We start from the raw sequence: 14,183 nt of genomic DNA on the forward strand, positions 1-14,183 counted from the left end.
TAGGGTCCAGTATCAGTAAGTCCACAATAGCCATCTGTCTGCGGTACATACTGATCCTTTCCATAGCTGTGCAGAACAAGCTTGTCAGGATCCTTGGCTGGTGGTTTGGAGTATCCATTCAGGCAACACCTTTGTTGTGATGGACCACTGTTGTTGTACACTGCTCCTTGGGTACATATCCTGTGGTAAGGCTGACATTGGGCAGTAGTGTGATTTGGCATTCCATTATTCTTGGAGTCCATGTTGGCCTCAGCACAGGACACCATCACATACCTTTGCTGCTGTGTGTTTTGCTTTGCAGATGATGGCTGTTACCTCAGCATCTGCAATGTCAGGGGACCATCAGTCTGCTGGGATAGGTATTTTGCACTCGGGGGGGGTGTTTGCACTGCACCTGACAGGTTTTATGTTAGCAATATGTGTGTGTGTTTGGTATGTTGTTTGTAATATCTGTGTGATTCGGAGCATATCTGTGGATGCCCAACATGGTTCCTACCATCAGTTGGGTAACCCTTGTGATTATCCTTAGTGTCCTGTACATTTTGTATCTTCATAGGTTCATGGGTTCATACTAGGGTATACACCCTAGGCCATTAGTAAGCCTAGCCAGAGTGTGTGTGTCTTTCGCCACCCCTTGCTATGTTCAATTATGGCCATTTATGAAGTTCTTCACTGTGCCTCTGTCTGGTCGTGACATAGTGAGGACCCCCAGTATACATGTACGGTCATCCATCCACTTGGCAATATTCCTGTTGAGGGGTGTCAGTGAGGGGCTCTGCCTACCATGGATTGGGATCCTGTTTCTGGGTGTGGGGAGCCTCTGGGTTATGTATCTGTCCCTCCAGCACATCTTATTTCATTATGTGTTGAGGCTGACATCTGTGACTCTCACAGCTCCAATGGCTTTGATTTCCTGTGGTGGAGCATGTCCATTACTCCTGTGTTGGACATGGCCTTGTACAACAGACATACAATGCCTCTGTGTAGGCAGTGTGTGACTGCAGTCAGCTGGGGTGTCTACAGCCAGGCAGCATATGACATATATTTCACACCCTTTATCCTGTTGGTGGGGTAACTATGAGGTCTTCCGAACCGCTGCAGGTGTCACGTACGGTACATCCCATATGAGTCATTGTACTAGATTATGGGTCTGATAAGGGAACAGTACAGCGGCACAGTGACCTCTGTTGATGTTGATGTGAATCCTTTCACGATACGGTGTCCAGTATCGACAATCTTCATAGCCACATTGGCATTGTGGGTGTCACATGACAGATTAATGTCGACCTGTGTCCCTAGGTCCCTGATTACTCCTTGTATACATAATGGTTTGACACCTATGTGGTAATTTGTGTGTACCTTGTCTGGTATTTGGTGGGACATTCATACTGTCCAGTGTCTTCGGATGTCTGGGTGGAGTTCTTGCGTGTGAGAGTGTGGTCTGTCACATGCTACAGACTGTACAGCAGTTTTGACTACAGTTATGTGCACATGGGTGGTCTCCGCTGCTTTGTGTATTGTCAGTTACCTGGCAATATGGGTGTCTGTGCTGCATATGGATACTCCCCCTCCTTTGATGTTTTGGTGCAGGTGTTGGGGCCATAACACATGATATGTGGTATAACCTAGTAGTGCTGGTGTGCTATCACTAGGCTTGCAGCAGGCTTCGGTCACTGCACAGACATCGATGTTCTCCATAATGGGAAGTGCCTCAGGGGCATGCATATTGCAGTTTACACATCCGGCATTGGTCAGCATTACCCTTATGTTTCCTACCACTTATGTTTTCTAGGGTGGTGGGTAGTCTTTTTGGCCTTGCCTACATATGGCTCTATGGAGGCGGCAAAGGCCTTATCCAGTATCCAGACGCACACGGGTAACAGCTGCAAGCCAGCCCTGGAACAGCAGCATGGCTTGTCATGCTTGACATCTCAAGCAGACAGACATTAGACCCTCTTGGACTGACAGCTGTAACTGTGCCAGCTGTTAAACATGAGCATTCTGTGTTTGTACTGTGGCATCATTCTTGGTGAGGGTTGGATGCTGCACACAGCCAGTGTGATACCGCCCTGGGGTACATACTCAGAGGGACCATCCATGTCTCTTTTGATGTTGACCAGGGAGGTACATCTCAGGTAATTCACACCAGCATGGACATTGAGTGCATCATATTTCTGCTTGCTTTGCGGTGACCTGCGTACTTGTGTTATGTGGAATTTTGTGGCAGCCTACAGGCAGCTTACTCTACCCTTTCCCTTGTTCAGTCTGGTGAGTGGGACAGCAGTGTGTCTGCCTATACAGACACCTATTATGACTGTATCAGGCATGTTGTTTCTCCTTCTGGCCTGTGACTGTTTGGCACACCAGCTTTGCGTACTATTCGTTGCATGTGCTATGTTTGAAGGTTGTGGTTGCTTGTGATCTGCTTTGGAGGCTTCTGTTGGTGTGGTGTGTTTGTAATTAAGGCCTCCGGGAATATTTGCTGTGTCTATGTGTTTGGTTTACAGTTGTGGTAGGTCTATGTGGGACTGGGTTTGTGGTGTATGTGGTTACCTTCTCCTCCTGACTAGTTTTGACAGTACTGAGTTGGTGGAGCTCAACCTCTGGTTTGGATACATGGATGCATCTATCACATATATTTGTATTTATTAGGGGGTGTTGTGGTTGTCTGTGTACTTGGGACTGGTGTCACATTGCCTCTGGATTCACAGATTCTACTGGTTGTGGCTGGTCTTAGTGGATTGTATGTGTGGACATATGTTATTGCCATACTACTGGTCAGTGATTACTTCCCTTTTTATGTTTGCTCTATCATGTGGTAGCTTCCTCATTCTCTTGCATGGTTTGGTAATGGCTGGAGTCCGGCATGCCAGATGCCTGTGTGTATGGCATTGTGTGTTGTTGTTATTTGTGATTGCATACTCCAAACATTCCTGGCTGTGTTCATGGAATGCCTGTATAACATGTTCTGTGGTGTGTCCCATATTCTGCATTTGCACAGGGCCTTTTGTGGATTCAACATCGGTTTTGAGGGCTGCAACCTATGCTTTACACATGTTTTTCACTGTGGTATTCTGGCCAGGAACTGGGGTCAGGATGTGTATATCCAGTGTGATTACTCTATGGTCTGGTCTTACCAGTGAGGGGTACACTTCTCATCTTGCCATCCAGTACACATGTTGCTGATTATCACATCCAGTATGCTTACCCCTCTTGTGGGAGTGGTACATTGTTCCTGGGCATTTTGGTTTATGGAATCTGGGTAATTTTCTCCTACTGTGTTGGTGCTAGTATAATGCTCCCAGTGCATGTCTGGGTATTTTCAGTCAAGCAATATAATGTGGTTTGGGGGGCTTGATATATTCATGTATTCCGACATAGGCCAGATGCAGTTCCTGGTATTAGGACAGTAGTCTGCAGCAGGCTATATACTGGGAGGCAGTTTTAGCCATTGGTATTTGACCATGGCTAATCCATGCTGCTTCTTGTTGTGGTACCAACATGGGGGTGTGGTTATCCTTGCCATTTCTTGCTAGTCACCCTCTTTTTGTAGCTTGTTCCATGTTTTGCGGCTGTACAGCACAGTATGAGGTGTGACCTGGTAGTGTTAGGGTGCTGATGTGAGCCTTGACCCAGTTCTCTATTACAGGACTGGTATCTACATTCTCCATACTGTGTACGTTTACACTGCACACATCTTGCTGTTTATACATCTGTCATTGGGTAGCATTACATCTAGGTTCCTATCCCTTGTAGAACCTATGAAGGTGGGTTTGTGTTTTGAGACTTACCTATTCAGGGCATGCTGTGGGTACTGACAGCCTTTGCCAGTATCCATGGGGCATGGAATGATAGGTGCATGCCACCCCTAGCAGGTGGTGCATCATGTCAAGCTCCGCATGTCTTCCCAGCCTGAAACACATTGGTTCCCCTTTGACTAACTGCATTACTTCAGCCAGTTATTGCACTTGATCATCCCATCGTCATTTTGTGGCTTCATGCTTGGTGAGGGTGGATGTTAGTCAGGGTGCTCAGGTGAGCATATAGTACATGGTGTTACATTACTTAACACATAGCATTCATGCCTCAGGTGGTGCTGCAGGGCTGCCTCTGTCGGATGTGCATATTACACTTCCCTGTACATGTTTGTGAGCAGGTCATGTCATTTTAGGCATCCATGTTATTATTTGAGTGAGTCAGAGGGGGTATCATTCCCAGGGTTCCTACTGAGCCAGTGTATGTGCTATGCGTTGCCTCTTTTCCAAGGCCAGGGCATACTGGGCATGCCTCCTTCTGCCTACTGGGGCAGGCTCAGGTTGTTCCTCCTCCGAGTCATGTTCTGCCTGTGATGGCCTTGGCAATTGTGGGGGGCTGTTTGGCCCAGCCCTATGCTGGTCCTGCTGCAGCTGTTTTCGCAAGATCATATTATGTAGCATAGCACATACCATGACAATTTGGGTACATGTAGTTGGTGTGTACTGCAAGGCTCCACCAGATGTGTCCAGACACCGGAACCGTGACTTGAGCAGCCCAAACACACGCTCTATTACATTACGTGTTTGTGCGTGTGCCTCATTATGGCGTTCCTGTTCAGGTGTGTGTGTGTTTCTGATGGGTGTCATCAGCCACGGCTCCAGTGCATAACCTGCATCCCCCACTAGGTGTCCATGTGGGATGTCCCCATTGGCAAATGTCTGGTACAGCTGCGTCAAATGCCAGATGTGGGAATCGTGGTAACTCCCAAGGCAGCCAGCACACACATTCATTATTATGCCCTGGGCATCACACACGACCTGGCAGTTGATGGAGAGGAAACCCTTGCGGTTAATGTAGGCCCTACCCCGCTCACCGGCTGGTGCTTTGATGCATATGTGCGTGCAGTCTATTGCACCCACTACCTCAGGGTATTCCGCTATTTGCTGGAAGAGACGCATATTGCTGGCCAATACCTCACGGGCATTGGGGAAATATACATGATCACTGACATGTGCTGACATGGCATTCAGGAACTGGTGCAGTACCCTGGAGGCTGATGCCTGTGATATCCCCATCATATCGCCAGTTGGTCTCTGGAAGGTACCTGTTGCTAGTATTCTTAGGCCAACACATACCTTGGTTTCCACTGGGATGGGTTCCCCTCTGTTGGTTCTGTGTGTGAGGCGTGGCCTGCACAGCTCAACAATTTGCTGCAGGAGCTCTCTGTCCACTCTATAGCGCTCTACTATCTCCAACTCATGTAACCCGTGGTAGGTGACCCTGGGCCTGTACACTCTTATCCGTCTCTTCACTGTGGGTTGTCTGGCACCATCTGCATTGTCACCACCCTCAGCAAGTCACCTATGTCTCATTATGACAGCTATGGCAGCCCCTACCATTTCATGTCTCTTAAGGGAAACATCCTGCACTACTGTTTACAGAGTTTTAAGTGCTGGGCTGGGCTACTATTCTGCCTGTGTAATTGCCTGCTTCTAATTGTTTTCACCTGCTAGCTTCAGCAGTTATCCCTGCTAGCTTCCTATTAATTCTGTTGCTTCCTTTTTCCTCTTTGTTTCCTCAGGGGGGAGCAACGTGCATACTTTCAGAAACACGCTCACAGTGGCTTACACGTGCGCACACGTGCTTACACAGTTCAGAATCTACTTATTCGGTTTAAAACGCGTGTACACCCGCACAAACACTGTTACACGTCTGCCAACAGCCTCCAACATACTCAGCCTGCCCTACACGCGCGCACACCCGCGCAAACAGTGTTAAACATCTCCCAACACGCTCCCACATGCTCTGTCTGCCTTACACGTGCGCACACTGCCCTACTCGCACTTCATGGCACGCACACGTGCACATGCACGCCCAGCAAGAAACTTTGGTGTAAGTAACAGTGTACACCTTCCATTTCTTGACTTTCCATGACTTATCTAGTGGCACACCTCTTTCCATGATCTGTGTCTGTCATGTTACACTGGCCTCCAATGAACTGCATTTCTTTCTACCATTCCCCCCTGTGATGTCACCTATCTCCTACTCTATTCCTCCCCCTTATGTATCTCCTACACTACTCAGACTGTGCTCATTTGCTATGTGACTGTGAGATTCAGTATCCTAACCCTCATTTACATGAGATTGCTTACTAATGCTTAGTTACATGTCTTAGACTCAGCTTCCCCCCTTAGCAACCACTACACGGTGGCCATGTTGTTTTTGGTCTGCTGGTCCCTGCATTGTCATTCCATGTATTGCATGAAACCCACATTTGTGGGTTTATAACCTTCATTTTCATGTTTTATACAGCGCAGCCCGTTTGCGCGGGGCTGCGCTGGGTTTAAACATCGGCGATCGCCGAAAAAAAATATATATTTTTATTATTTTGGCATCGGGTTATATTGCCAATGGCCATATATTTGGCCATTGGCATGCTGCCTGAGTCATATGCACCCTTTTTTTGGAGCTGACATGGCTCCGTTGTGGAATTTGCAGAAACGTACTCAGTTGTCAACTGAGTACATTTCTGCAGCTAAAAGGTCTCTTACACGGACTGGTTTCTGCTTTGTGGATCGCTAATATACCTCATTTGCATACCTTTCAGCTGCAAGTGAGGTATTTAGCATGTCCACGCCCAGTCCGTGTAAGAGACGTTTTAGCTGGTCTCTTACACGGAGTTTAGGGCTGTTCCTGGATCGCGAAGCTTGCATGGAGTGTTGCACGTCTCTTACACTCCGTGCAAGCCTTCGTGAATCTTATAGTTTAAGAATGCTGGCATTAGATAAAGCAGATAAATATGACGTAGCACTCATAAACAATTTGTCTTATAGTAAAGTTTACTATGAAGATACAATATATTAGTTTACCTTGGGTTAAGGAAATCTGAGCCTCCTATCACTTCCATCAGGACCTCGGGTCAAGTAAACATTTATGATGTAAATAGATATGTAAATAACATGAAAAAATAACTATACATTTAAATTATTTTACATATTGAAATAAGATGCTTTGTACTTTATTTGCCCTTTAGTTTCTTCTTCTTTTCATTTGTTTTCCATCCAGATCTCTCTGCTTAGTCCTTTAAGAAAGCACTATTCCAGTCCATATATTGTTTGATCCAATATAGTCTTATTTTTTAAATAAGTTGCATCTGCATCCAATTCTTCACAGATTTTTGTTTCATCCAGTAAAAAAAAAAAAAAAAACTTTGCCTGGCTGAAAACAAACCATGAACTTTTAGTTGTTGTTTTCTTCAATTCTCTAATTAATGGGAGAAACCACTTTCTTTTAGAGATGACTGATGTGAAATACTCATTATCAAACCAGATAATTATTTCATCCAATTTAATGGGAGATTTTGACCGTGCAGTTTTTAGAATTAGTTCTTTATCATATGAAGAAAAAACTTACAATAGCAGATCTTGGAGAGGCCTTGTTCTTAAAGGATGTAGTTGAAACCAAGGATCTATGAACTCTGTTTATGCCAAATGATAATCCTTCAGGCAAGTCTAAGATTTTGGGTAGCCAGGTTGTCAGGAAGATATTATTTCCTTCTATTTTCTCTGGTGAGCCAAAAATTTTAATATTGTTTCTTCAAGAGCTAATCTCAGTATCATCAATCTTATTCAGGAGAAAGGTGTTCTGCTTCAATAAAAAAATCAATATCATGTTCATCTTCCTTCAGTCTCCCTTCCATATCATTTAAAGACTCCTCTAGTCCAGATATTTGCTCATTCTGCTGATGTAGTGTTTCTTGAATTTTGTCCATTTGGTTTTAACACTTCTCTTTAAAATTATCTAGTTTAGTGTCTATTTTGTTTATTTTCATAGATAAATCCTGAATATTGGTAAGGACTAACTGAAGTTCTTTGTTAAAATATGAATCTTGTGAGTTTGCTTTCAGATGGCTCAATTTCAAGCTGTCTGTGAGAGTAATTTCTTGGTAAAGAAATTGACAGGAAAATTTCAAAGTATCAAGAAATTTTTTGATTCTGTCTTTTAGGATATCTTCTATTATAACATTTTATTTTCAGGTAAACTATAAGATAGATATAATTCAATAATTCTTGTTGAAATATAAAATATAGCAGATCAAGTGAATTCTGCAGCTATCCTATAAGCATCCTGGCCATGCTCTCTCCAAAACCTAACTTTTGAAGTAGTACTCTCAAGTCCCTGTTTGACCCTCTTATGTTGTGAAAATTAATGTTTACCACATTATCCTACATGTTGCCTGTAGGGAACCCCCTGCTCTACAGAATTGTCCATACTGCCTTCTCCTCTGGATTTGCATGACCTCTTACTTCCTCCTTCCGAGCCCAGTACATTGGTCACCATACTTTCTCTTTTCTAACCCTTGGATGTCTCTGATTGCTCCATGGTTACTTCTTGCATCCGACTGGTGGGTTGGTAGAAGAATTCCATGGTCTGAGCTGAGAAGGTGCTCTATTTCCTATTTAATTACTCAACATCAGGCATATTGAAAAGGAAGAAAAGTACTTTAGGCCACATGCCAACATGTCTTCCCCCAACCTCACCCTTTTCCACATACCACCCTACTTATCCTTTTCACCCTAACTCCTACAGTTTTATTGTTACTTCTATCCACAGGAAATTGCCATGTTTGCCTCTCTTGCCATCCTTACTGTGTTTTGTTGGTGGGGAGTGGGAGCACGGAGAGACCCCCCCACCTGACCATTGCCTCTGGCCCACAAGTGTTCAGTACTGGCAACCTATTTATTCCAAGGAGGAGGATGAGCCACCATCTGCTGTGTGTCTACCTTCTTCCTACAGCATACTTATCTGGGACAGATATCCTCATTAATTTGCACTGCTCATCCTGCTGACCCCTCACTCATCATAAGCAAGACCACTCCTCCCACATCAGTATTCCTGTGCATTATCTATATTAGTTGTTTTTTTCTTTTTTAATTACTTACTTCCCACAATTCATTTTCTTCCTTATGTTCTTTTATCAACACATTTAATGCTTTAACCAGCAGCATCTTACTGTCTTTACTTTTCATGCCTTCATTCTGTCCTCCTCCATTTTTTTAATGTTTCCTGCACTGCAATGCTACTTTATGTATCATCCTTCATCTTCCTGTCCTCAAAGGCACCCTCTTTCTCATTATTACTCTAACAAAAATATTATATTGGAATTTTGGTCAGCACTTGCACTGATGTCCCTCCTTCCGTTCATGTTCCACCTCAGTACAATGCCTTCATTATTTATTGCAATGGACAATAACAGCCCACTCTGTGGCCATCCCACTGCAGTTATGCTGCCTTCCTTGCCTCTGTCTCAATGTCTTTACCTCCCAACAACAGTACTTGGACAGCCTGCCATGATAAGTCGATTGGCCTTAAAAAAGGGACCCACATATTCCTCAACCCCAGGCAACTTTTACAATGCAAACACACAGAACCTTAGCCCAAATCAAATCCAATTCCTATGCAGTGTGTCATATACTTTTCAACCATTTAGAAACTCACAGAATGCCTAACAGGTCCATGTATTAAACCAACATTTTACAGTCATTAACTGCTGCAAAGGGGTCTATATCAGACAATCGAAACAGCTCATTATTGAATGCCATAACATCGAACTGCAAAACCCAAACCCTAACAATACTGAAACCTCAAAACAGCAAATTTTTCCCAGTGAAAAAAAAATCACTGTTCCAAGAAACACACACACACACCACAAGCACACTAAAAAGCAGCAATCCACACACATACATTTAAAAGTTACATCTAACCCTATACTACACTGCACATACACTACTATCTATCCACTTACCTTAACCCAGGCCCTAACCCTAAGGTCCATCACTATTACACACTCACCTCACCCACGCCCTCACCCTAACTCACTTTACCCGCCCCAACCTCAAATTCTCACTATCACACACTCACCTCGCCCACGTCCTAACCCTAACTCACTTAACCCGCCCCTAACCCCACATTCTGTCACAATCGCACACTTACCTGACCCGCGCCCAAACCCTAACTCACCCAACCCATGCCCTAACCCGAACGTCTGCACAATCACACACTTACCTTAACCTAACCCGTAACTTTCCACCGCATCGCTGAAAACAACGAAGCCACAACAATGTCCAACCGAATTCTTTCCCTAGGAAAGAATTCGGTTTTGTGCAGCTTTGTTGTTTTCAGCGTTCACGATATTGGGTTCGATATTAGATCATTCGAAATTCTGCCATTTCGATGATCTAATATAGACCCACTGCAAAGATGTTGGTTTGCCATTTCCCTGTTTCCAGATGTTAGCCTTAATGAAACATAGCATTAAAAAGGAGCATTCACCTGATAACCTAAATGCTAACATTTATTGACTTTTTAATGCAAACAAACACTTATGCTGCCTAACCCACCCATACCATCTGAAGTTCTCAAGAACATCACCCCATATTTACAGTAATGCCAGACTTTTATGTTTAAGATTGCATGCTCTCAGACAACATCTGCTGCAACCTGCCACTCCATTAGCTCTATTGACTCAAACTGTTAAACAAACAGGATGAGGGGTATGCTGTATGCAGTGCTGATGCTATTTCTAATTGCAGTGGAACAACACAAACTGTGTGGCAGAAAGTGAGAGGGGATTGAGTCCTACCTTACTAGAAGCCTACCGCATGCCATAAAGCATCCTTAACATTCCTGACTGCTCCCTCACATGCCTTCCTTCCCAAGTAGTATTCTCTTCCACTTCCACTTCCTCTAACTCTCCATCTCTAACTACGTCTGCCTACACAAACCCCTCTACTCTACAATACAGTCAAGCTAAACTCCGCCAGCTAAGCCACCAACATAATTGAATCCACCTATCTTACTAACCTTCAAGCAACGCAATTACCTCATGTGCTGGTTACTCTCAATACCTGACTACTTTGTTGATCACCTCGAGGTCCGTCAATGACAATGATGATTTCACTTCAGATGTGCTCATGCCAAGAGACTAACATACTCCCATGCATCTTTAAATAACACTATACTCTTCCTCCCCAAAGCATTATGACTACATTCTGCCTTATGTCACTCCATATTCCTAACTACACTAAATCCTAGACCCAGTTTTTATTTCTTGAATACTGCATAATGATATGAGAGCACAGTATGCTTAGGGTTGGAAAATGAAAAAGAGTTGAGAAAAACTTTTGCAAAGTGTTCGCCTTTATGATAGCTGGAATGGTAAATGGACAGGAAATTAAGTGATAAGAAAGGAAGAGAAGATGAGGTAAATAAGTGGGCAGGGAAAAGCAGATGTAAGATAAAGGTGACTTTGAGGCAGATAGTAGAATTAACAAGTAGTGTTTGAAGTTCATAGGTTCATAGGTTCATAGGTCCATACTAGGCTATCTGCCCTAGGGCATTTATAAGCCTAGCCAGAATGTGTTTGGCTTTCGCCACCCATTTTAAATTTATTTTGCTATGCCCTTTTTAAAGGTTAGTATACTGTGCCTCTATCTAACAGTGACACAGAAGTGATACCCGGGGTAAACCTACGATCTCCCATCCACTCATCAAGATTCCTCTTGAAGAGAGTCAATGAGGGACTCTGCCTAACCTGGACTGGGATTTTATTCCAGAGTGAAGGGAGCCTCTGGGTTATGAATCTGTCCCTCCAGCATGTCCTATTTATTTCAGTGCTGAGGTTCAAGTCTCTCGAGCGTAGCTCGATGGGATTTGGATTTTCTGAGGTGCAGCATGTCCATTAATTCCGGGTTGGACATGGCTTTATCGTCAGGCACAGATCGCCTCTGAACAGGCGGTATGCCACTGAGTAGAGCTGGAGTTTCTTTAACCGGGCAGCATATGGCATCTGTTTGAGCCCTTTGATCCTCTTGGTGAGGTACTTTTGGGGTCTTTCCAGTTGCTGCAGGTGTCTGGTAAGGTACATCCCAAAAGGGCATTGTACTCAATTATGGGCCTGATGAGGGATGAGTAAAGAGGCACGATGACCTCCCTGATCTAGATGTGAATCCCTTCATGATTAGGTGGGCTATATAAAATGTTTTTCTAACCACTTTGGCCACGTGGTTGTCAAATGAGAGATTGCTATCAACTTGGGTCCCCAGGTCCCTAATTACTTCTTCTGTACTTAATGGATTTCCACCTATGTGGTAATTTGTGGGCACTTTGTTTTTGCCAAAGGGGATGACTATACACTTTCTGGCATTTAGCTTGAGGCCATGGCTCTGGCACCAGTTGTCTGTTTCTATGAGGCCCTTTTGGAGGATGCTTGTGTCGGCTGGAGAGTTGATTATGGCGCCTGGTTTGCAGTCATCTGCAAACTTGGTCAGCCACAGTCCTTCCATGTTGGCCTGTACCTCCGAAATATATACCGAACAAGAGAGGTCCCAGGACTGAGCCTTGTGGGACACCACTTGTAACTGGTTTGGAGTCTGACATGGCTCCAGCAATTCTAACCATGTGGGTTCTGTCCTTGAGCCAGTTTGCAATCCATCTAGTGACATAGGGGTTTATATTTAAGCTGGTGAGCTTATCTATAATGCCTGAGTGGGGTATTGTATCGAAGGATTTTGCGAGGTCCAGGTAGGCTGTGTGGACCACCTTCCCCTCGTCAATGGCCTTGGTTACTGTTTCAAAGAAATCAACCAGGTTTAAGAGGCAGGATCTGCCCTTAACAAAGCCGAACTGGGTACGATCCAGTGTTTGTAGGTCCCCAATATCTTTTTTTATGAGGTCCATGATGATCCTTTCCATAGCTTTGCAGACCAAGCTAGTCAGGCTTATGGGGCGATAGTTTCCAGGATCCGTTGAGGCACCACCTTTATGGAGAGGGACCACTGTTGCTGTACGCCACTCTTTGGGCACATATCCTGTAGTAAGGGTGAGATTGAACAGTAGTTTTATGTTTGGGTTTAGCTCTTCTTTGAGTTCATGTAGGACGCAGCCCGGGACACCATCTGGTCCCATTGATGCTGTGTTTTTGCTTTGGAGAGGCGGCTCTTACCTGAGCATCTGAGATGTCAGGGGCAGCACTCTGCTGGGATAGATATTTGCCCTTTGGTGGGGAGGGAGACGTTGGCACTGACCCTGCCAGCTAGGATGTTGGCAATGTCTGTGGGTTCGTGTATTTTTGTCATTTTGGACTAATTCTGAGCATATCTGGGAATTACCACCCAGGTTCCTAACATAACTAAAGAAAGCCTTGTGATTATCCTTAGTGTCCTGTGCAATTTTTCTCTCGAAGCTGGCCTTAGACAATTTTATGTGTGCCCATAGTTTTTGCTAATACTGATCAGTGATGCCTTCCCTTTTTGGGATTTTGCTTTATCATTTAGTAGCTTCCTCCTTCTATTGTATAGTTTGTTTATGGCTGGGGTCCACCAGACAGGACGTCTGCTTGGAGGATTGGGTCTTGGTTTTATTTGGGATCGCATGATCCATGCATTCCTGAAGGTGTTCATAGAATGCGTTTATAAAGGATTCTGGTCTGGACCGTATTTTCCACAGGCCGGGGCTTTGAAGGATTCCACCTCAGTTTTGAGGAGTGTAAAATTTGCTTTAGAGAAGTTTTCACTGTGGTTTTCTGGGCAGGGGTGGGGTCGGATGTGAATATCCAGTGAGATTAGTTTATGGTCTGATCTTACCAGTGAGGATACACTTCTGGTCTGGAGCATAGAGTCCCCATGTTGGTGATGATCAGGTCCAGTATGTTTTCCCCTCTTGTGGGAGTGGTAACAAGTTGTTCCATAGCATTTGAGTTTATAAATTCTAGGAACCTTTGGGCTAGGGTGTTGGAACTAGAGTAATGCTCCCAGTCTATGTTTGGGTAGTTGAAGTCGCCCAATATAATGGTGTTTGGAGAGACCTTCATATTTTCCAGTGTTCTCAGGAAGGCCGAGTGGGGTTCCTGGGTTTGGGAGGGTGGTCTGTAGCAGGCTATAAACTGGAAGGCAGTTTTACCCACTGTTAGTTGCACATGGATAGTCTCTAATGCTTCGTGCTTTGCCACCAACCTGGAGGTGTGGGTATCTTTGATGAATATCGATACTCCCCCTCCTTTTGTGGTTTGGTATATCATATATGAAATAAAATCAAATATGTAGCTCAGATAGCAGGTAAATCAGAGTTGAAATAAGCCAAAAATCAAACTATTGTAACAAAAGACTAACATGAAAAGCAGTTTTAGACATTGGAATAGGAAGGTTGGC

This window comes from Protopterus annectens, chromosome 1.part2, assembly GCF_019279795.1.
Source record: "Protopterus annectens isolate FY-2018-M chromosome 1.part2, PAN1.0, whole genome shotgun sequence".
NCBI lineage: Eukaryota > Metazoa > Chordata > Ceratodontiformes > Protopteridae > Protopterus > Protopterus annectens.